We start from the raw sequence: 23,031 nt of genomic DNA, 5'->3' as shown, positions 1-23,031 counted from the left end.
CCAACAGAAATTTGTAAACTTTCTTAAAATTATGAGTTTTTTGTGATTTTTTTTTTTAAGCTCATCAGCTATCATTAGTGTTAGTGGATTTTATGTGTGGCCCAAGACAATTCTTCTTCCAGTGTGGGCCTGGGAAGCCAAAACATTGAACACTCCTGGTTTAACACATTATGGAATGTCCACACTATGAAACATTATATTTAAGGATGTAGTAGCTTTGAATATACTGATACGGAATAATGACCAAGATTTATCATTAGGTTAAAAAAAAAAGTATGGTACAGAATATTATTATATGATCCAACTATTAAAATATAAACATATAAGTACAAATGAATTGTATTTGTGTGAATGTATAGGAAAATGTCTAGTATACTCAATTTTGTAAACAGTTACCTCTGAAGAGTGGAACAATTTAAGGAAGAAAATATTTGTATTGCTTCATTTTTAAAGAAGAATGTTACTTTTATAACTTAAGAAGAAACAGAGAAGAAAAAATGTAAAAAGACTATTAATACTATGTGCCAGAGAGGTAGCTTCAAAGATGTTTATTAACTATTTAAATGTACCTTTGGAGAAATTTTTCTCCAGTCTTCTCGAAAATACATATCCTGGGAGGCTGAGGTGGGCAAATCACCTGAAGTCAGGAGTTCCAGACCAGCCTGGCCAACATGATGAAATCTCATCTCTACTAAAAATACAAAAATTAGCTGGGCATCGTGGCACGCACCTGTAGTCCCAGCTACTCAAGAGGCTGAGGCAGGAGAATCACTTGAACCCGGGAGGCAGAGGTTGCAGTGAGCCAAGATCATGCCACTGCACTCCAGCCTGGGCAACAGAGCAAGACTCTGTCTCAAAAAATAAATAAATAAAAATATAAAATAAAAAATGAAAATACATATTCACTGGCCTAAGAACTCCATTTCCTGATAAATTTCCCTGTAAGCAAGCATAGGTAATCTTCACTGCTCTAATAACTTAAAAATCTCCTAGGATCTTTCTTAACAATGTGCACTTCTAAGACAATGTTCATTAATGCTTCTGAAAGTACTTGAATGAAGAAAGCTAGCAGTAAAGCATAAACATAATAAATTTTGTTAGTTATTATGTGGTATTATGGTTAGCAAAAGGATACCAAAATGGAAGGTGTCTGTATACGAAACTTATACCTTACAAATTTTCTTCTCAATCCAAAGACTAGAATATCCCTCCAATACACACATATGCATACATGCATACACACAGAAAGGTTAGGGAATATATCAAAGGGACATACAAGTGAAAGAGTTCCTGTGGGCAAAGTTGGAACAATTTGAGCAACAAAATAAAGTGGTGTTGGATTATCAACCAAAGTATAAAATAAATATCCATGAGTCTATACTGACATAAATAAATCACTGAATAAATATAATGTGGGAGAAGAAAAATTTCCCATGTAGAAGAATCCCAAATAGTTTATCTCGATTCTGCCCTCAAGGAGACAGAGCCTAACCTCTTAAGTGTGGGCTACAAATAGTGGCTTCCTTCCTTCCAAGTACAGTATGGAAGAGGAAGGGTGAAGAATAACTTTACAGTGTAGAATCTGACAAACAGTATTAAACCACCCAGGTAAGTTAACATCAACTGTGCTAAGTCATGTTGAGAATATACATCTTTGATGATGGCACTTTATCTCTGTGGTCTTCTTCCCCCCACCCTGTAAAAAAAAACATAATCCCAGTCTAATAATGAGAAAAATATTAGACAAATTCAAGATATTCTACATACTACATTACATGGCCATTACTCCTAAAAGAAAAGTTTGGAAAATAATCATGCTCAGAGGAGGCTAAGGAGACATTACAAATGTAATGTGTATCCTAGATGGGATTCTGGAACAGAAAAAAAAATTAAGAAAAACCTAAGGAGATCTGAATCAAGTATGGACTTAGTTAATAATAATAATAATAATATATGAATATTGGATCATTAATTGTGACACATACTATGTGAATATAAGATCTGACTAATGGAAAACTGTGGCTATATGTGAACTCACTATACTATCTTCCCCATGCTTCTACAAATTTAAAACTAATACAAAATTTATTTTGAAAAAGACTTATTTTTTATTTTATTTATTTATTTATATTTATTTGTTTTTGAGTTGGAGTTTCACTCTGTCGCCCACGCTGAAGTGCAGTGGTGCGATCTCAACTCACTGCAACCTCTGTCGCTCAGGTTCAAACGATTCTCATGTCTCAGCCTCCCCAGTAGCTGCAATTACAGGCGCCCACCACCATGCCTGGCTAATTTTTGTATTTTTAGTAGAGACAGGGTTTTGCCATGTTGTCCAGGCTGGTCCCTAATTCCTGACCTTAGGTGATCGGCCTACCTCGGCCTCCCAAAGTGCTGGGATTACAGGCAAGAGCCAAGGCGCCCGGCCTGAAAAAGACTTTAAAAGCCTTCATTATTATGTTCATTTGCAAACCTATAATAATTTATCTGCATTGTATTAAAAAAGTCTTGTTTAGATTAATATATAGCCAGCCATAATAATTTTTTTATTAAACAGTTTAATTCACTGTTGTTTTTCAAGTAAAAATAGCCAAAACAACAGTGAATTAAACTGTTTAATAAAAAAAAAAATTACTACGGCTGGCTATATAGTAATACAATGCAGAAAATTAAACAAGAAAACTGACATTCTAAAAACTAATTTTAACATAAGCATTTTGTAAGAACTTTAAATAATCATGTAATTTTCAAGTTAACATGGTTACAAGCTAGTGTTATCTGATTTGCTCTCCTCTATCCTTCCACTGAAATACTCATAAAATCACTCTTGGATATATACAATGTTTATATAGTTCTAGAAGCTTACAATACTGGTTAAAAATCTGAGATCTCAGGATAAATTAAACAAAGCATAGAGGCCTATAATAGAAATATAAGGCCAGGAAGACAGTAAGGGATTTCTACATTATCTGTCAGTTGGGTATCTTTACCTTAGCGATTTCTCTTTGCTCAAGGTATCAAAACAGCCTGAGTTGTTTCTCTACCCTAGCCATGCTGACCATTTGTACACCCGTTTCCAAATGCATTCAGAACCGTACAATTTCCAGGTACGTGAATAATGACGAAAGCACAGAGACCACGGTAGAATTAAAGAATCAAAACTCACTATCAGAGAGTTGTTTTTCATGTACCACTGGCCAACTACAGAATGCTCAAAATATCTAAGAATAAATTCCCCGGGCATGTTTTATTTGGCTCATACAGTCTTTTGGGGTCTTTTCCCCCAGATATTTTGAATTAATTGCCAATATTTCAAAATTGAGACACTATACACAAGCAACTGGACCTAGTTCTCACTGAAAAATCAAAAGACTCAGCAAACACTGGCCAGCATTCCCATATGGCAGTAATAAGCAGATAGGTAGCGGTTGGTGAATCAGGGTAAGAGCTCTCGTTTCCCACTGTCCTTTCTCTATCCAAGTCATTAATTTACATGCCTGGGGTCTACAGGCATTTAATTTTGCAACTACTCATATAGGGAAACAGCTTAGTAGTAAACACAGCTTTTAATCTAGGAGCATCAAACTATATTAGGTCAACAGCAAATATCAAACTTTTTTTTTTTTTTTTTTGAGACAGGGTCCCACTCTGTTGCCCAGGGTAGAGTGCAATGGTGCAATCTTGGCTCACTGCAACCTCTGCCACCTGGGTTCAAGTGATCCTCCCACCTCAGCCTCCTGAGTAACTGGGACTACAGGCATGTGCCACCATACCTGGCTAATTTTTGTATTTTTAGTAGAGATGGGTTTCACCATGTTGGCCAGGCTGGTCTCGAACTCCTGACCTCAGGTGATCTGCCCACCTCGGCCTCCCAATGTGCTAGGATTACAGGTGTGAGCCACTGTACCTGGCCAAATATCAAACATTTGACCACAGAGTGGGTTCATTCAACCACTCTCCGGTTTAAGATCTTACTGTAAATATGTATGTTTTCAAGCAATAAGATTTAGTAAAGTGAGTTACTGAACAAGATTTTCTTTTAAACTTTACTGATATTTATCATGATTGACCTGGACCCATAATTAATAGTACTTAATATACATTTAAATCAGAGAAGTCTGACAACTTTTTCTAGTTACTGCAGGAATTTCTTTTTTCTAAAACTTTGGATTACTATTTGTCTTAAGATTAGAAATTAAACGCAATGTCACTGAAGTGAGGAAAAAATTTACTAGCTCATATAATATTAATAACTAAAAAAGACTAGAATGATATACAACTATAGTCCTGAACTGAGAAAATCACACACCTCAAAGGCTCTAGTCTTACCCTCCTCATTTATCCCATGAACCCTTGCTGCTAATGTAATGTGAGTAGCTGGAGGAAAAATTTTTAGTTCACGCGTTCAGAGAAACTTTAAGTTCTGGAATACAGGAACAACTATAACAAAAGACTGGACACAGCAGCAACTGGGAGGCTTGCCTCTTTGGAGAGCCTTCCACTCCAAATTATCCTTCCTCCAAATCACCTGTACTTCCCTGCCTGTTTTTTGAGACCAGGTCTTGTTCTATCGCCCAGGCTGTAGTGCTGTGGCATGATCACGGCTCACTGCAGCCTCAATCTCCTAGGCTCAAGTGATCCTCTCACCTCAGTCTTCCAAAATGCTGGGATTACAGGCATAAGCCATTGCACCTGGCCATTTCCCCATACTTATTATCTACCTGAAATCTTATTTACTTAAGGCACATCCATACAGTATCATAAGTTAGTTCATATTATTTTCTTTAGCAGCTGAGCTCTCCTATATTGAAGGAATAGGTTTGAGTGAAGATGCAAAGTGTACTCACAGAAATATGAGAACATCAGCTATTTGAGAAAGAGGACTGGAGAAGGAAGAGGGAATGAAAATGAAGTGATAAGGCATTCCCAAAACAAAACTCTGAATTTGACAGTGGTCTTTCCTGCACAGTATCCTGTTCCTAGAATATAAAGTAACATTACAGTTTTACTGTGAATTTAAAAAATAGTTTTCGTAACTAGTCTGGGAATTTAACCTAGAAAAATATGCCTGAAGGCTTCCTTGTATATTAATGAGTTGACTGATGGCTGGCAGCCCATAGGTAACTTCAGGACAGGGGCTGGACATCAGAAAGGCCAAACAAAGCATGACTACAGGGTTGAGACTTTTATCCCCACCCGCCCCCCCAACCTTTGGAGAGCGGAGAGGGGCTGAAGACTAAGTTGATCACCAATGGCCAATTATGTAATCAATCATGCCTAGGTAATGAAACTTCCATAAAAATCCAAAAGGACTGGGTTAAGGAATTTCTGGATAGCCGAATATGCATGAGGTTTCTGGAGGAAGGTGTACCCAGGCAGGGCGTGGAAGGTCCCTGAGCCCCTTTCCCCCATATCTTGTCCTATACATCTCTTCCTGTCAATATTTTGTAAAATCCTTTATAATAAATTAGCAAATGTTTAAAAAAATTAAAAAAAAAAAGTAAGAAAAATACAGAGGGCTGGTTGTGGTGGCTCATGCCTGTAATGCCAGCACCTTGGGAAGCTGAAGTGGGTAGACAGCTTGAGCTCAGGTGTCCAAGACCAGCCTGGGCAACATGGTGAAACCCCGTCTCTATCAAAAATACAAGAAATTAGTTGAGTGTGATGGCACGCACCTGTAGTCCCAGCTGAGGTGGCAGGAATCACTTGAGCCCGGGAGGCGGAGGTTGCAGTGAGTCAAATTGTGCCACTGCACTCCAGCCCGGGGCACAGGGCAAGACCTCCTCTCAAAGAAAGGATGCTTCAAGTTCTAGAATATTCTAGAATACAAATGGTACACCAACAGATTTAAATTACTGTATTAATTAAATTGTGACACCGGTAACGAAAGCAGTGCTCATCATAATCCCAAAACACACAATCCTAAATGTTGAAATCCAAAACATCAAAATCTCGGAAGTCTAAAATCCTGAAAATCATAATTCTGAAAGATTAAAATCTTGAAATGTCAAAATCCTGAAAGTCGAATTCTGGGGAAAGGTTTAGCGCATTTTTGGGTTGTACACAGGATATTTGCATCATATGAGTTGCATCATGTTAGGTGGAACTATTACTTTGTTAATGTCTTTATTTGGAAACTAAGTATAGTTTAAGGAAATGTGTATGGGTATGTGGTCAAAGGGTAGACTTACAGACTTAATTTTAGGTGTCATCTTGACTGGATTAAGGAATACCTAAAAACCTGTTAAAGCACTATTTTGGGTGTGTCTGGGAGGATGTTTTCAGAGGACATTAGTGTGTGAGTCTGAGTGGACTAGGTAGGGAAGATCTGACCTCACTGTGGGCGAGCACCATCAATGGGCCAGAAGCCAAGAGAGCAAATACAGAAAATGGATTGGTCTCTGAGAGTTAGGACAAGACTTTTCTTCTGCTTCCTTGGATATGAAAACTTCAGGCTCATGGGCCTTTGTACTCCAGGACGTACACTAGCAGCCCCTCAGGGTCCTTGAAGCTTTCAAGCTTTCAACCTCCCACTAAGAGTTACACCACCAGCTTCCTTGGTTGCGGCCTCAGGAACCGGACAGAGCTTTGCTACTGCAACCCCTGAGTCTCTGGCTTGCAGATGGCCTGTTGTGGAACTCCTCAGCCACCAGAATCTCTTACGTGAATTCTCCTAATAAATCTCTTCTCATATATCTCTATATATATCCTATTGGTTCTCTCTCTGGAGAACACTAATACAGACCTAGTATTGGAGAAGCCAATCATTCCTTCTTATTGTATTCCTTACAACACAATGGAAGACATCTATGGAATTGTTCCCTCAAAAAAAAAAAAAAAAAAAAAAAAAAAGCCTATGGTAAGTTGAGCGCACTAAGCTCCTTAATGGTGAAAGACAGAAGTTTAAAAGCTAATTATTACTGGTGATGTGAAAGCAGAAAAATACTTAATTGCAATGGCCAAACAATAACCAGACTTCCAAACAGACAACATATACTTACAAAATGTGTAGAGTACACCACTCTCCAAAAGTTCACAGAAGTGAAAATGCAGGCAAAAAGTAGGAGAAATCTCCCATGCCAAATTATTCAATCATGTTTACTTCTGCCCCTTCACACATTGTGCCAATTAGCTATGCTATCTTTCATCTTCACATCATTTCCAATACTGGAGGTATAAATTGTGTAAAGATTTAGAGAGTTCTAATTCGTTATATGCATTTTAGTAAATGTGACTCTACAAAAGTGCATTATCACAACACTGACTTTGTGTGTAAGCACTGTGTGTATATGTGAAAACGTTGAAATTTCCATAAATAGAGATGTCCTTTTTTTACATCTGTATTTGTGAAAGACAAAATCCCTTGAGATCTTGGCTCTCTGGGCAACTGCATATGTAGTGGTGAGGATCATTACAGTTTTTGGCTGACCTCATCAAAAGACTTAGTTGTCCATCATGGTGTTTTAGATGACTACAGCTATAATACTGCGTGTATACAATTACCAACCATAGTGATACGTATTTACACATTTCACTTTGTGACCTATTTCTTTATGAATATGGCTTATCTGCTCATAACTGTTATACCCATGTGACTATCCTTAGTATATCCATTTATGCTTGCAAAAATATGTATGTCATTACTGCCTATTTTATGGTGTAAAGTGGTTTATGTTCTATGGTATTTTATGATTCTCAAATCCCCTTTTAAAAATGTAAATAAACATCTTTTAAAAAGTTTGTAAAAATTATTTTTTCCAGAATTAATGGAATTTCAATCCTTTGGGATTTTAGACATTAGGGATTTTGATCTTTCAGGATTTCAACATTTGGGATTATGGTGTTCAGGATTGTGTCTTTTAGAATTATGATTCAACCCCAACTGAAGGGACCATTTTTTTTTTTAAACAGTAACTTCTTAGATACAATATGCTTGAATTTCATGTTATATTTTCCTGCAGGGGCCAGCCTGTAAGAAAAAAAAAGTATGTGATAGCAATATATATTTTAAATTATTTTATTCCCTGTTACTGTCTGTTGCAAAGCATTCTATTTGCCTTTAAGATTATTAGATGCAGCTCTTTGTAATTATAAACTTCCTCTAGTACTTAACACCCTTACTGACTCTAAAGTGTCAAAGACTTGAACGAAGCATCATTCTCTTAATTGCAGGGGGAAAATGACTATTTGTAACTTTATTGCAAGCATTTTTTCTTTTTCAGCAACATTCACTGTATACACAGTCATTTATAACCTAAGTTTAAAAAAACTGACTCCTACACAGAAGTCATCACTGCTTTTAAAAATTTATGTAAAATACTATCTCCATGAGTGTTTCACTGGGAAGATCACCTACAGAGCCAGGGCCATCAGTTTTATCTTCAATAATATCTCTCTACACAAAGTTGTCACAAACAGTGAAGTTAAAGCAGTAGGACCAGGAAGCAGAAAATCTCTCAAAAAGATTCTGGTGTCCTGCTGTTTTACTGATTTATTAAAAATAATATAATTTACTTAATACAAAATGCAGGCTCATTACTTCTATACTAATGTAAAGGCTACTGGATATAGCAAATTTAACACGTTGCTATGGAATCAATAATGATTGTTAATTTGCTTTTATTCTTTCCTCCTTCAATTTCTAGAAACATATCATCATCACCTATTTTACACATATAACTTCAAAGGAAAAGTCAAATATGAAAATGAACACAATCATATTTAGATGTCTACAAATGAACCATCTATTAGTAACAAGTTAGCACTAATAAATTAGTCACAATAGCTCGTCTTCTGTCTCTCTGCCTCACCAACCCCACATCCTCTGAAAGTGTAGGAGTGCTTTTCTTTTACCCGAGACTCCTAGTTGGGGAAATTTTTAAAAGATAATTTACATGACTGTCACTTGCTAATTTACTCAAAAGGAAATAACCAGGTGGAAATTTTTTAAGCTACCAGGCATGATAATAAAGTAATAGAACTGAAAAGTTCTCATTTGATGTTTCTTGTTTAAATTAAAATATAATAGACTTTTAACTATGGAAACACACTTACACAAGTATTCCATTCTCTCAGCTCATTTTTGGGATCGATGACTTTTAAGGGCTACTCCTGCATAGTAATATCCCACTAGGGTGAATAACTGCATTTACAACCATGATATTTTTTAATAACAAAGCTAGTTACCATGGGCTAGCAGTGACCCAAATATGCCCTGTATATGAGTGGGTGAGGAGGAAGCATTGGTACTAATCTTCAGTTTTCAAGCACGAGGATAATATGTAATTTAACTCACTTTAGCCCATTGCATCTGGTAGGATCCAATCAAAAAAATGAGAACTGCCGGGCGCCTGTAATCTCAGCACTTTGGGAGGCTGAGATGGGCGGATCACCTGAGGTCAGGAGTTTGAGACCAGCCGGGCCAACATGGCGAAACCCTGTCTCTATTAAAAATAAAAAAAAAATTAGCTGGATGTGGTGGTGCGTGCCTGTAATCCCAGCCACTTGGGAGGCTGAGGCAGGAGAATTGCTTGAACCCAGGAGGCGGAGGTTGCAGTGAGTGGAGACAGTGCCACTGCACTCCAGCCTAGGCTACAGAGTGAGACTTCATCTCAAAAAAACAAAAACAAAAACAAAAACAAAGAGAACCGCACCCTAACCTGAACAGGCAAAGTTTCATATACATATGAACAGGAGACAGGAAAATACTGGGTAGAAGAGGGCGGATCCCCGGCAAATGCCCCACCCTCAAGTCTGAAGACCAGTGGCCCTAAAAGAGGACGGCCATTCCTGTTTTTGCGCCCAAAAAGTTGCCTTTGGCCCGCCACTTCCCCCATCTTGCCCCCATTTAACTCAAGACCTTAGTGGGCACACACACAAACTGCTGAATGTCAAGAGGAGTGGTGGAGAGCGGCAGATAACATCAGGGTGGCATGGCAGAGGAGGGAAGAGGCACCTGAATATTGAGAGGAGTTTGGCTGAGAACAGCTGAACTCCAGGGGAAGGTTATATCCCCCACCCCTCCACCTTCTGGCTCCCCATCCATCTCACTGAGAGCCACCTCCACCATTCAATAAAATCTTGCACTCATCCTTCGAGCCTGCGTGTGATCCGGGACGCTGGGGAACAGCTTGGGATATGGAAGGCTGTCACACTGGCCCTCTTCCTTGTAATAAGGCAGAGGGTCCATTGAGCTGATTAACACTCAAAGCCGTCTGCAGATGGCAAAGCTGAAAGAAAGAGCTTTGTACCAGTGGGGCTGCAGGCACTCACCCCTAGACACTACCATGGGGCCAAGGGCCCAAAGCTTTCGTCCTGGTCTCTGCACCTACCTGTCTGCATGCTCCCCCTAGGGGTTTGAGCTGCGGGGCGACCAAGCAGGTGAGCCACACCTCTGTCACACGTCCTGCAAGGGGAATCAGGGAACTCTCAATTACAATTATTAATTGTAATAAGAAAATAATTATCAATGTGTAATGAAAACTCTGAAGAATACTCAAGTACTCAGGGGCTGAGTGAGGGTATCCACGGAAGGAACAAACTTAAAAGAGGGTCTCCTTGCCAAAACTAGGGTTCAGGCCTTATTGGAAGTATGGCTGCAGCCCACTGGATGGCAAAGTAGTTCTCCCTGTGTGATTGCTGGGGCTTAAGGGGCTCGAGGTTGAGCACACACAGTCAGTTGGGACATTGAGAATCTGATTACCAGCAGGGCCTGCACAAGGAAAGCCCTCCTGAATGTAAGCAGACATGCAGGGGAAGTTGGAATATTGGCAGCTGGCTCTCCAGAAGGCAGGCATGAGGTCTGGGGTGTGCAGCCTCATGCTGGGAAAACTACAGAGAGGAGGTCACTAAGCTGAGGCTGGGGCTGTAAGCTAGATAAGGGTCTGACTGCTCTTGGCACATACCTGGGGCAGAGGACCCCTGGATATCCATAGCCACACTACTGGCAGCCGTGCATTCACAGTAAGAAGAAACAAAACCATACGCCCGCCCTTGTGCACTGTCCTTCCAGCACTCTCTACTCACAAAATTAACATCATACAAAGAAGAAATGCTGAAGGCAAGCTTGTTCAACATGTGGCCCAGGATGGCTTTGAATGCGGGCCAATGCAAATTCGTAAAACTTTCTTAAAACATTATGTATGAGGTTTTTGTTTCGTTCTGGGTTTTTTTTGGTTTTTTTTTTTTTTTGAGATTCAGCTCATCAGCTATTGTTAGTGTATGTTATGTGTGGCCCAAGACAATTCTTTCAATGTGGCCCAGGGAAGCCAAGACATTGGACACCCCGGCCTAAAGGGTTAGGCTCCAATATTGCAGATCAAGTAATGAAGACGTAATTTAGAGCTGGGAGAGAATCTGATAACTGGCACACTCAATACTTGGGGATCTTCATAAAGAATAAAACATGGCAGAAGCAATAAACTAGAAATACACAGTAAATTAAATTTGACTAAAAGATAGTATGAAAAAAATCTGAATGGGCTGTTGCTGTGATGTCTCAGTATATGGAGGAAATAGGGCAAATAAATCAGGCAGTTATTTAATAAAGTATTCTTAGAAAACTTCATTACTCATAGCACTATAAACTAGTGGTTTCCAAACAGAGGATGTACACTGAAGTACAGTAGGAAAAAAATTCTATTAAATTGTTCTAAAACATAAAATTATATCATAAACAGACTTGAAAAACTATATAAGCCGAGATAGTATATATATTTATACGTATGATTTATAATTAGATATACTTATATTGAGGTTTCCTATTCAAATGTTTGCTGGTAAGGTACCCAATTAAAAAATTTAAAGACCACTGCTGTAGAAAATACCCCTACTTCTCTCCACAGATTTTACATACTCCTTTATACTATATAGAGTCCACGCTGGCCAGGCACAGGGCTGATTCCTGTAATCCCAGCACTTTGGGAGGCTGATGCGGGTGGATCACCTGAGGTTGGCAGTTTGAGACCCTCCTGGCTAACATGGTGAAACCCTGTCTCCACTAAAAATATAAAAATTAGCTGGGCATGATGGCGCACACCTGTAATCCCAGCTACTCGGGAAGCTGAGGCAGGAAAATCTCTTGAACCTGGGAGGTGGAGGTTGCAGTGAGCAGAGATCACGCCAGTGCACTCCAGCCCGGGCAAAGGAGTGAGACTCCATCTCCCCAAAAAAAAAGAAGCCACATATATCACAAACACAGACTTGTTTTTGTTTAATCCAATAAAACAAACAATCTTATATTAATATTTAAAGATTGGGAAACAATGTCTTCAACAAATTGCTATCACTATAGTTCATAAATATGTATTGTTCACCTTTAAAGGACCTATACATCACTCAAATTCAAAACTAATGAAATTCCCACTACTATAGAACAAAGAACCCTAATTAGCACATTCTTAAATAAGGGTATTACTCAGACTCCACAAGGGTAAAATGCTTACATTCTGCTTTCCTGAAACTTAGTTTCAAAAGATTAAAGTTTTCTTTTACAAATTCCTTTAGTACCCTAAAGCAAATTTCAACAATCACACCTACACACTGTCCCTAAAAAAAGAAATAAAATGTTTTACTTAAGTTTGGGTTCTGCTTTTCTTGTGTTGTTAAAAATTCCTAGTTACTTGACTAGGTCGTTATTTTATGTCTCTGTGCCTTAGTGGTCTCATAAATAAACAGGGATAGTAACCACCTATTTCAGAGAGGTGCTGAGGACTAAATAAATTATTTCCCTCTCTCTTATACACACAGGCAGACATACACAACACACAAACGTCTAACAGTTCCTGGCACATAACTTTAATAAATGTAAGCTAATAAGAGTACTACTAATTATACACTCACATTTGCTTTATAAGAACTGTTTGATCAAACTGAATCCTTGCCCTGAATACAGATACCCAATTCAGAAATGAGATGAAATAAGAATAGTCAAAAGTAACATAATTTCAGTAAAGAACAGCTTCTTAAAGGCACAAAATTCACCTTTCTTCCAAAAACTGAAACCACCTATTCAAGGAGAAAACCATTCAACAAGATTTAATTACCTACAATTCAGCAAACCAGGCATGGTCCCGTTTTTTAAGAACACCAACTTGGGAGGTAGAAGAAAGAAACACAATCACAATACAAAGAAACTATGAAAAACATACACAGTTCAATAAAAAGAATGAGGAATACGTAATTAAATCCCTTTAGTAGCATAGGAAGGCCTAATGAAAAATGTAGAATTTGAATAGCCTTACCATAGACTAAAGCAAAGAGATGTGGTGAAACCCAGTCAACAAAAAAAAAGAAAACACTAAAGGAGAAAGCTAAGGCAAATGCACAGAAGTGAGGGAGGATACATAAGCTGTAGTGTAAGAACAGACTACAAAGCCCTAAGACTACAAAAAAATAAGAGATATGGTGCCAATCAGTCAGGATGGGACACTGGAAGCATGAAAGATTCCTGAATGTAAGGTTAATGAGCTTGAATTTTAGTTTTCATGGAACAATAGCATTTTACATGGTGCTTGTTAATGTGATGTGCACTGTACTGATGCCTCATTTAATCCTTACAAACCTATGAAGTAGATATGACTACTATCCTCATTAAAGAAATTAAGAAAATGAGCCCACAACTAGTAGATGGTGAAGTTGGGATTTTAACTCACGGTGTCCAATCCAGAGGTTGAATTCTTCAATATCACATAGTCTTTTAAAGTCTTTAAGGAACAACTATGGTATCTGTGCTTTGGAAGGATAACTAATAATCTTAGTGACAGTATAGAAGACAGATTTAAAAAGAAGTGAATGGAGGACAGAAAAGTACCTTCATGAAAAACAAAGGTATTTGTTAAATTTTCCTATGGCAAGAAAACTATGTAGCTAGTAATGACATACCAAATTTAAGCAGCAAAGGATACAGGAAATAGTACAGGAATAAAATTGACAAAACTTGGTAACTGGCCTGTGGAAATGAGAGGAGCTAAAAATGACTGAAGGATTCAAAACATTTTTTTTTTTGAGATGGAGTTTCGCTCGTCACCCAGGCTGGAGTACAGTGGTGTGATCTCGGCTCACTGAAAACTCCGCCTCCCAGGTTCAAGCAATTCTCCCGCCTCAGCATCCTGAGTAGCTGGGATTACAGGCATGTGCCACCACCCCCAGCTAATTCTGTGTTTTTAGTAAAGATGGGGTTTCACCATGTTGGCCAGGCTGGTTTTGAACTCCTGACCTCAGGTGATCTGCCCGCCTTGGCCTCCCAAAGTGCTGGGATTACAGGCGTGAGCCACGGTGCCTGGCCAAGGCTTAAAACCTTAAGTGGGGAGCGGGGGGAGGCGGTGCATTAGAATAGCAACAGGCTTTCTTATTGGTGGGAGGATGGAGGGAAAAGTGGGTGAGTTCCATTTTAGACATTTAATTAGAAGTACTTACTGAACATCCACGAGCTAGAGTTCCACAGGTGACTGAAAATGGAAGCCAAGGGCTAAAAGTCTATAAAAATAATGGACACCTGGAAATCCTATCCAGAGTGAGTGATGGGAGATACTGTCAGAGTGGATGACTGCTGAAGATGAGTATGTAAAGCATGGATTATCAACCAGGCCATCAGGAACCACTTTCTGAGGAGAAAGTCCTGCCTCAGACATAATGATGAGTTGGGAAAAATGCTTGAGTGTTGCTAGTGAAGAGTGAAAGGAAAACATTGAGGGTGATAGGGTTCGGTAAACGCTACCCCAAAATATGGTACCTTGGCATTTGAGAAAGTAGCAGAACCAGGAAGGTTTCTGACCTCCTCCCACCCTTCTCCCCTGAAACAGGCCATAAAACAATTTTCTGACCTTCCTCTAAAGTAGGTCATAAGACCCTCATTCCAGATGTGCCCTCGCTATTCCCTGAGGAAAGGAAATGTCCTTATCTCTGAAAACACAGGGACATTAAGAATCTGCACAAACAGGCCTTGCTAAGTTCCCCCCCAGTTTATTACCATTAGATCCTACCTGCTTTGTCCAATCATATTTCCCCACCACTGTCTATTCCTCATCAAACCTAAGCACTGAAATACACAGGTTTCCCTGTATCTTTGGGTCTTCATTTCTGAAAACTTCCATGTCATGTAAAACTTTTATTAAATAAATTTGTGTTATTTTCTCTTGTTAATCTGTATTCTGTTAAAGGTGACTCAGCCACGAACCTAGTGACAGGTGGGAAAAAGATAATACTTTTTCTTCCCTGCGAGGGAAAGCCCCCCCACCACACATATACTACAAACTTTTGGATCTAGTCCTCTTTAATATATTAATAATAGCTACCATTTACCTTCCAGAAGGTGAAAGGAAGAGTAAAGACAATAAACAGTCACAAACGTAGAACCAGGAGCCTAGTGTAAATCAATTGAAGGTAAGTCTAGGTGGGGTCGCAAACATTTTAAACAGCCTAGAGGGGTTGGCCAGGAAGCCATTTCAGTCCAGAGCCAGGCATTATTAGTTCAATATTGCCAGATCTTCTGATTTTCCAAAAGCCCCAAACTCTCATTTCAATATGAAAGTTTATGATTTTTTAAATGCTGACAAATTTTCTTTAAAACAATGTATAGGCACATGAAATAGTCTTTGAACTACTGGGTTGCTATGCAGGTCTACAAGTACTACAGATATGCCAAGCCAAGTGACCATTAAAAGAACATTTTCTTGGTCAAGGGTAGTGGTTCACATCTGTACTCCTAGCACTCTGGGAAGCCAAGGCAGGAGGATCGCCTGAGGCCAGGAGTTCAAGACCAGCCTGGGCAACATAGTGAGACACTGTCTCTACAAAAAATTATTAAAAATTAGCCAGGCATGGTGGTGTGGGCCTGTAGTCCTAGCTACTCAGGTGGCTGAGGCAGGAGAATCACTTGAGCCCAAGAGTTCAAGGCTGCAGGTAGCCATGACTGCACCACTGCACTCCTGGGCAAGAGTGAGACCCCAACCCCAAAAAAGAGAACATTTTCTTTTGAATGGTGAGGAGTTGAATCCAAACTGCAATGAAAAAGTAATGAAGGCAATAAAAACAATATCTTTCCAAGAAGTCTGGCAATAACAACGAGGGGAAAAAAAAGAATTAAGGAAAATCTTTTTTAGGAAGGAGAAGTTTCACATAAGGAGAGAAGAAGTCAGAGGAAGGGGCAAAATCTGAAGAGAGATGACCAGTGAAGCAAAAAGATGAAAAAGACATGTACACATCTATAGGCTAAAAGACAGAAGTGATGAAAAGTGATGAAGACTCAAAAAAGTGGGATGGTTCTCTGAAGTGGTGGGGATCAAGTACACATACGGAAAGATGCACTTTGGAAAGGGAACAGCCACTTCTTCCTTAGGTTTCCCAGGAAGGAAATGAAAAGTCCAGAGAAAATTTGAGAAGATGACTTGAGGAAATGTGTAAGATAACCTCGGTTTTCTCAATAAATTTTTAGAAACATTAGCACTCAGTATTATCTGTATAAATTTCACTGTTTGATATTATTGTTCCTCCGATAAAGTATAATTCCCCTATTCATACTATATACACATCAGTGCCATGATTCCAGAGAAATATATTTAAAATCTTATGTACCAAAAAAAATGAGTTTAATGTACCTTAGTACGTAAGACAAGAATAAGCAGCATTTAAGTCTTTAAAAATTAAATCAAAGGTATGAAACTCTTCAGGAATGGCTTTATTATGCCTCTAGGACAAGAACATTCACTATCTTAGTACAGAGAAGCAAGCAGTAGAAAGAGGAAATAGGAGGAAAAAACAACAGTTTAGGAAGAAAATACTGTCAGAAGAGAACTACACTTTAACTCCCTTCACGACCCCTACCAACAGTGCTGTTATATTCTAGAGCACTACTTGTCAAACTGTTCTGCAGCAGTAACTTCTTTATTTTATAAATCAAGGTATCAGGTAAGACTGGGGAGAAAAGGGAGTTTCCCTGTTCTATTTTTTTAACTGTAAAACCACTATCTAGATGACAAGAAACTGAACAGTATTTTATTAACACTAAGATTAATGTTCTTGGACAAGCCACATGGCTGCAGGTTGTTCAGAGGTGCTGCCGCAGGCTGAACATGTCCTTCCTTTCCTAGAGCTGCCGACCTATCCTGCTGCTTGGGTGCTGGTGAATTCCTGCCTGGTGGCCCAGCCAAAAGCACATCACTCTGCTACCTTAACAGGAAATACACTGGCATTGCAGAGAAGCTCAATGTGAAGCTCCGGCACTATTCTGAGAGCCTTTTAGGTGTCCCCATTGCATATAACATGAAAGTTGTGGTGAACTGGGAGATATTTATGATTATCAAGAACGCATTAATCTTAACATTGAAGCAGATTTTGTTATTTTCTGCCCTGAACCAGGGTAAAAGGTTATAGTACAGTTAACAGTGTCTTCTAGTCAGACTGGCTATTTTGTACAAAAATATTTTAATACGTCCATCCCTAAATCTGAGATGTCAGCCGAGCAGTGGCAGGCTGTGGAGATAAATGTGGGTGATGAACCAGAATATGAAGTGTTTCATCTAGATTAAGATGCTGCTGAAATATTCTGCATTTAGGGAAAACAATCACTAGTTTACAATCCAAGAGCTCTGAAGTTTCTGATCAACCAGCACTGAAGAAGCTTTTGAAAAACTTCCAAAGAAGAAAAAGAGAAATCAGAAAGACCCAGAGATGAATGAAGTGGATGATGGTACCACAAGCTAGCAAATTTTGCAGATGTCACCCCAAAGGAAGAGTTAGACTTACAGATTATTACTAATGTGAATAGCCTCTGGGAAGATGAACCAAAGGAGGAGAAACAGAAAAAGCATCAGGACCAGGACCTTGTTTTCCAATGCAGTGACTCCAGCGGTTATCAAAGTGACCATAAAACGAAGGAAAAAAAAAAAAGAAAGAAACACAGTGAAGAAGCTAAATTTACCCCACTTTTGGAATGCTCGCCTAAACAGAAAATAAAAAAGTAATCTTCTTTAGGGAGTTTTAAATATGATTCAGTTTTTAAAATATTGACTTATACACAATGGATGAATAAATGTTTTGAATGATATGGAATGCTAGTGTACATCAGCAGTTTACAAAACAGGGAACACTTGATAAGGAGTTGGATTTTTTTTGTGCAAAAATTACAAAACTGACAATAAATTAATCTGGAGAATTCCAGTATTATTAAAGTGCCATTTTACTGTATATAGAATAAAAAAGAGCTGCTGTCACTCTCAACTCTTCCATCTTTCCAGGTTTTATACTACATAAAGTTATTCCTATAATCTTAAGACTATCAAAAAAAAAAAAAAAAAAAAAAGACTATCAAAATGACATTATAATACAATATTATATCATTAAAACATAAGTATAGATTTTTAATTTTATTTGAAACAGATTTCACCTTTCATCATTACATGCCATTTCATTTTTTAATTAAAAAAAATTTTTTTTTTTTGAGACAGTCTCATTCTGTCACCCAGATTGCAGTGGTGCAACCTTGGATCACTGCAATCTCAACTTCCCAGGCTCAGGTGATCCTCTCATCTCAGCCTCCTGAGTAGCTGGGACTACAGGTGTGCACCACCACGCCCAGCTAATATTTTGTATTTTTTATAGAGATGAGGTTTTGCCATGTTGCCCAGGCTGGTCTCAAACACCTGGGCTCAAGTAAGCCACCTGCCTTGGCCTCCCAAAGTGCTGGGATTACAGGTATGAGCCACCATGCCTGGTCCTATTTTATTTTGCATTTTGAAAAACTCCGGGCATTTCTTGGTATTAGGTTTTCCTTTATCATGACTACTATAGTACTTCTATTGTTTAACTTAGAATGGTTAAACATTCTAAAGAATGCTTAATTAGTCTCCAGGGTGCTAATGAACCATGCCACTCACTGACTCCTGGGGAACAATACTCACTATTCTTTCCCACCAGGTGCATATGTATTGTTTTCTTTTTTCTTTAAGTCTAAGAGGTTGATGAAAAGAGCTGTTCTCTTGTTACTTGTCCATTTGTGCCTCTACCATTCTGATTCTGGTGTGTCTTCGAGGAGGAGTCAGATGAAGGTAAGATAAATGTGATTCTGACTACTGGGAAATTTCCTGATTACTTTTTAATGATTGGGGTAGGCTATCATAAATTGTTCTAAAGAGAAAAACAGCTGTTCACTGCTTTCACTGAGAAAATGTAGCAAACAAGGTGGATGCAGTTCCTTCCCTCATACGGTATCATAGGGGAAACAGTACACAGTAAAAGAGACTACAGAAAATTAGTAATTGTGCTAAGTGCTATGAAGAAAAAGAGACTGCCCATTCACAGTTACCTTTGTTAGTATTTGCAAACAGATAAATGGTTGAATTGAACTCTCCATATCAGGCAATTTTGTTGCCATTTAACTAGTACTAGACATAGTGCTAATCTCATAGTTTAATGTTCAATAATAAGTACGTTTCGCTGGTGGTATATCTTGATTTAAATCTAGGTGATAGGATACAGAGGTTGCAGAGTGGCAGACATTCACACTGGTTTACAAGTAGATGTGCCAGACAATGAAAGGGTGCAAACCAGTATATTTCATTACAATTGAGATTCATGTGAGTATACAGCCCTTGAAATGTTAACTAGTCCAAGCTGACATATGCCATCAGTATAAAATACATACCAGACTTTGAAGATGTACTAAAAAAGACTGTAAACTATGTCAACTTTTATGTTGGTGAAATTACAACATTTTTGGTATAGTGGGTTAAATAATTTTTTAAAACTAATGTTATTTTATGAGGGAACATTTTGGATCTACTCCTCTTAAATGTATTAATAACTAACAATTACTCTGTAATTCTAGCACCATAATAAGCAAAGTACTCAGCAAACATTATGCCTTAATCACAACAGCTTTAAGCAGATATTATTACCTCTAGTCTATATGTAAGAACAGGGATTAAAACAAAACAAAACAAAAATCACAACCCTGAAGTCCTTCAGGAAGTGCCAGAGTTGGAATTCAAATCATAGTTCAAAATCTGTTCTTTTAGTTACTATATAATCCCAGCTTCTCTCTCATCCCCAGCCTCTCAAATTCTAGTTTAAAATTTTGGACAAAGGAAAGGTTTCAACTATAAAGCCACTAATCTTCTCCTGGTACATTCACTCCCATCAACTAACTCCAAACCCTCCACCACACACATGCAAAAGGATCTTTTATAAATTATTATAAAGTCTAATCCTACTTTCTTTAAAATGTAGGCTTCAAACAAATTAATAAATCAGTAATTTAATGTTATTTTTAAAAGTGATAATCATGGGCAATTTGAAAACAGTGGAATTATTAATGTTTTAAAATTATGCTAGGTCATATCATACATAAAACATCCAAAGTGTTTCCAAAGTAGTCTAAGTGTAAATGAAAGTGTTACTTTATATTACAACAATCATTTAAAATAATTATGGCTTTCATCAATTCTAATAACAACCACAAAAGGTCCCCAGTTCAAGGAATGAAACAAAGAAAAGAAACAAAGAAACAAAGAAAACTACAAAGGAACAAAGAAACAAGGAAAAGCTACAAGTGGCATGCCAAGGTCACAATAAACAATATGTGAAAAAACCAACATCCTTAGAATCCCAAGATTTTAATTCACAGTATCTAATGGGCTGTCAAGCAAACTATATATGAAAGACAAAATCTAGGATGTAGTTACTTTTGGTCAAATAAAACAAGACCTATAAAGAATGGTTTTCATGGAATAAAAAACCCACACCACAAATATTTTCATTCAATTATAGGTAAATCCTCAAAGGTCTTTTGGAGTTGAAAATAATTTCTCCTTAGGCAGAATTTGCAGTATCAGGTAATCTTTTCAAAAATATTTCATAAGCAAGTCACAATACTGGATATACTGATCAATTTATTGCCAACATACTCAACTTCACTTACTAGGGTTAATTCTTAATTACTAAAAAAGCAGTTTTATGACACATGCATTCAGAAATGCTTTCTACAAAATATCTGCATGCTGATGAACTTCATGGTCAGTTTGAGGATATAAATTTTATTGACAATGTCATTTTATGCAATGTGCACTACCCTATTTTAGGGAGGCAATTAAAAAAAATCCCAAGCCAAGGTTTAAAATAAGATTATACAAATATGAATAGGTTAAGTCATGGAATAAATCACCAGATTCAAACTACTTAAGTATCAGGCTTTTATGTTTTAGTCTCCTAAAATAATATAATAATCTTGTAGAAGTTTTGTTTTTTTTAAAAATAAAAATTTGCATTATTTCAGAATATAAATTGACAATGCTTGAGTTAACGTATAATGTTTGAAGTTTTATATATAGTGAAATCTATCACATTTGCAAAAAGTAGAGAAAGCTCAGCAATACATGCATATGTTCATATAGAAAAATGCAAAATGTAAACTATTTTGAGTATATACAAATTCTAGGCTGGGCACAGTGGCTCACGCCTGTAATCCCAGCACTGTGGGAGTCTGAGATGGGCGAATTGCTTGAGCCCAGGAGATCAAGACCAGTCTGGGCAACATGGCAAAACCCTGTCTCCACTAAAATTACCAAAAATTAGCTGGGCATGGTAGCGCACATCTGTAGTCCCAGCTATCCAAGAGGCTGAGGTGGGAAGATCGCTTGAGCCCGGGAGATGGACGCTGAAGTGAGCTCTGATGGCGTCACTGCATTCCAGCCTGGGTGACAGTAAGACCCTGTCTCAAAACAAAACAAAACAAAAAAAACCAACTAAATGCTAATGGCTCATCTTTTAAAAGTAGCATAATCATTCCTATTTACTGGAAATAATTTTCTCAATATCACAAATAACTACTTCAATTAACTTTGGTAAATCAAAATTAGTGCTAGACTTAGATTATTTGTATCAAATAGTTGATATAATAGCTTTCTGATTATCTGTATAACACTGTCTGCAATGAGGAACCAAGCCAATTGTTAATTACGGGGGTCCCTCAGTATCCATGGGTTCCGTACCCATAGATTCAACAAACTTCGATGGAAAATACATTTTAAAAAAAAAGCAGGCTGGGCGCAGTGGCTCACACCTGTAATCCCAGCACTTTCGGAGGCTGAGGTGAGCAGATCACTTCAGGTCAGGAGTTCGAGACTAGCCTGGCCAACGTGGTGAAACCCCGTCTTTACTAAAAATACAAAAATTAGCTGGGCATCATGGCGCACCTGTAATTGCAGTTGCTCGGCAGGCTGAGTCACGAGAATCGCTTGAACCCGGGAGGCGGAGGCTGCAGTGAGTCGAGATAGTGCCACTGCACTGCAGCCTGGGCAACAGAGCAAGACTCTGTCTCAAAAAAACAAAAATTAAAAAGAAAAGCAATAAAAAGTAACAATACAACAATAAAAATACAAATAAAAAACCAAAACCGTATAACAACTGTTTACATAGCATCTACAGAGAAAGTATTTGGGAGGATGTGCCAGGTTATATGCAAATACTATGCCACTTCATTTAAGGGACTTGAGCATCTGGGGATTTTGGAATCTAAGGGGAGTCCTGGAGCCAATTCTCTATGAATACCGAGGGATGATCATACTATTTTTAAATTTAATTACCTCTTTCTAAATATAAAACCTGTTACTGGCCAGGAGCGGTGGCTCACACCTGTAATCCCAGCAATTTGGGAGGCTGAGGTGGGCGGATCACCTGAGGTCAGGAGTTCGGGACCAGCCTGGCGAACATGGTGAAACCCTGTCTCCACTAAAAATAGATAAATTAGCCAGACATGGTGGTGCACGCCTGTAATCCCAGTTACTCGGGAGACTGAGGCAGGAGAATCACTTGAACCCGGGAGGCAGAGGTTGCAGTGAGCTAAGATAACGTCACTGCACTCCAGCCTGACAAGAGTGAAACTCGACCTCAAAAAAAACTATTACGAAGCTAATATATAACATCACCTCCTATATCAGGCATCAATAAGGATGCCAAATGTTCCACATGAAGACATTGTCCAGGTATTTGAAATTTTATTTTTTAAAGCACTGCTTAGTTTTAGCCATTTAACCATATGCC

At 38.3% G+C, this 23,031-nt stretch overlaps 1 protein-coding gene and 1 pseudogene across 1 annotated transcript in view; one reads left to right on the top strand and one right to left on the bottom strand.

The window, feature by feature from the left end:
• ZNF292 (zinc finger protein 292) overlaps positions 1 to 23,031 on the bottom strand; it is a 107,274-nt gene that overhangs the window by 70,548 nt on the left and 13,695 nt on the right. The window lies entirely within an intron of this gene.
• Positions 15,935 to 18,260, top strand: LOC115834438 (annotated as a pseudogene).

The sequence above is a fragment of the Nomascus leucogenys genome, chromosome 3 (genome assembly GCF_006542625.1).
Source record: "Nomascus leucogenys isolate Asia chromosome 3, Asia_NLE_v1, whole genome shotgun sequence".
NCBI lineage: Eukaryota > Metazoa > Chordata > Mammalia > Primates > Hylobatidae > Nomascus > Nomascus leucogenys.
This window is presented reverse-complemented; position numbering and strand designations above follow the sequence as displayed.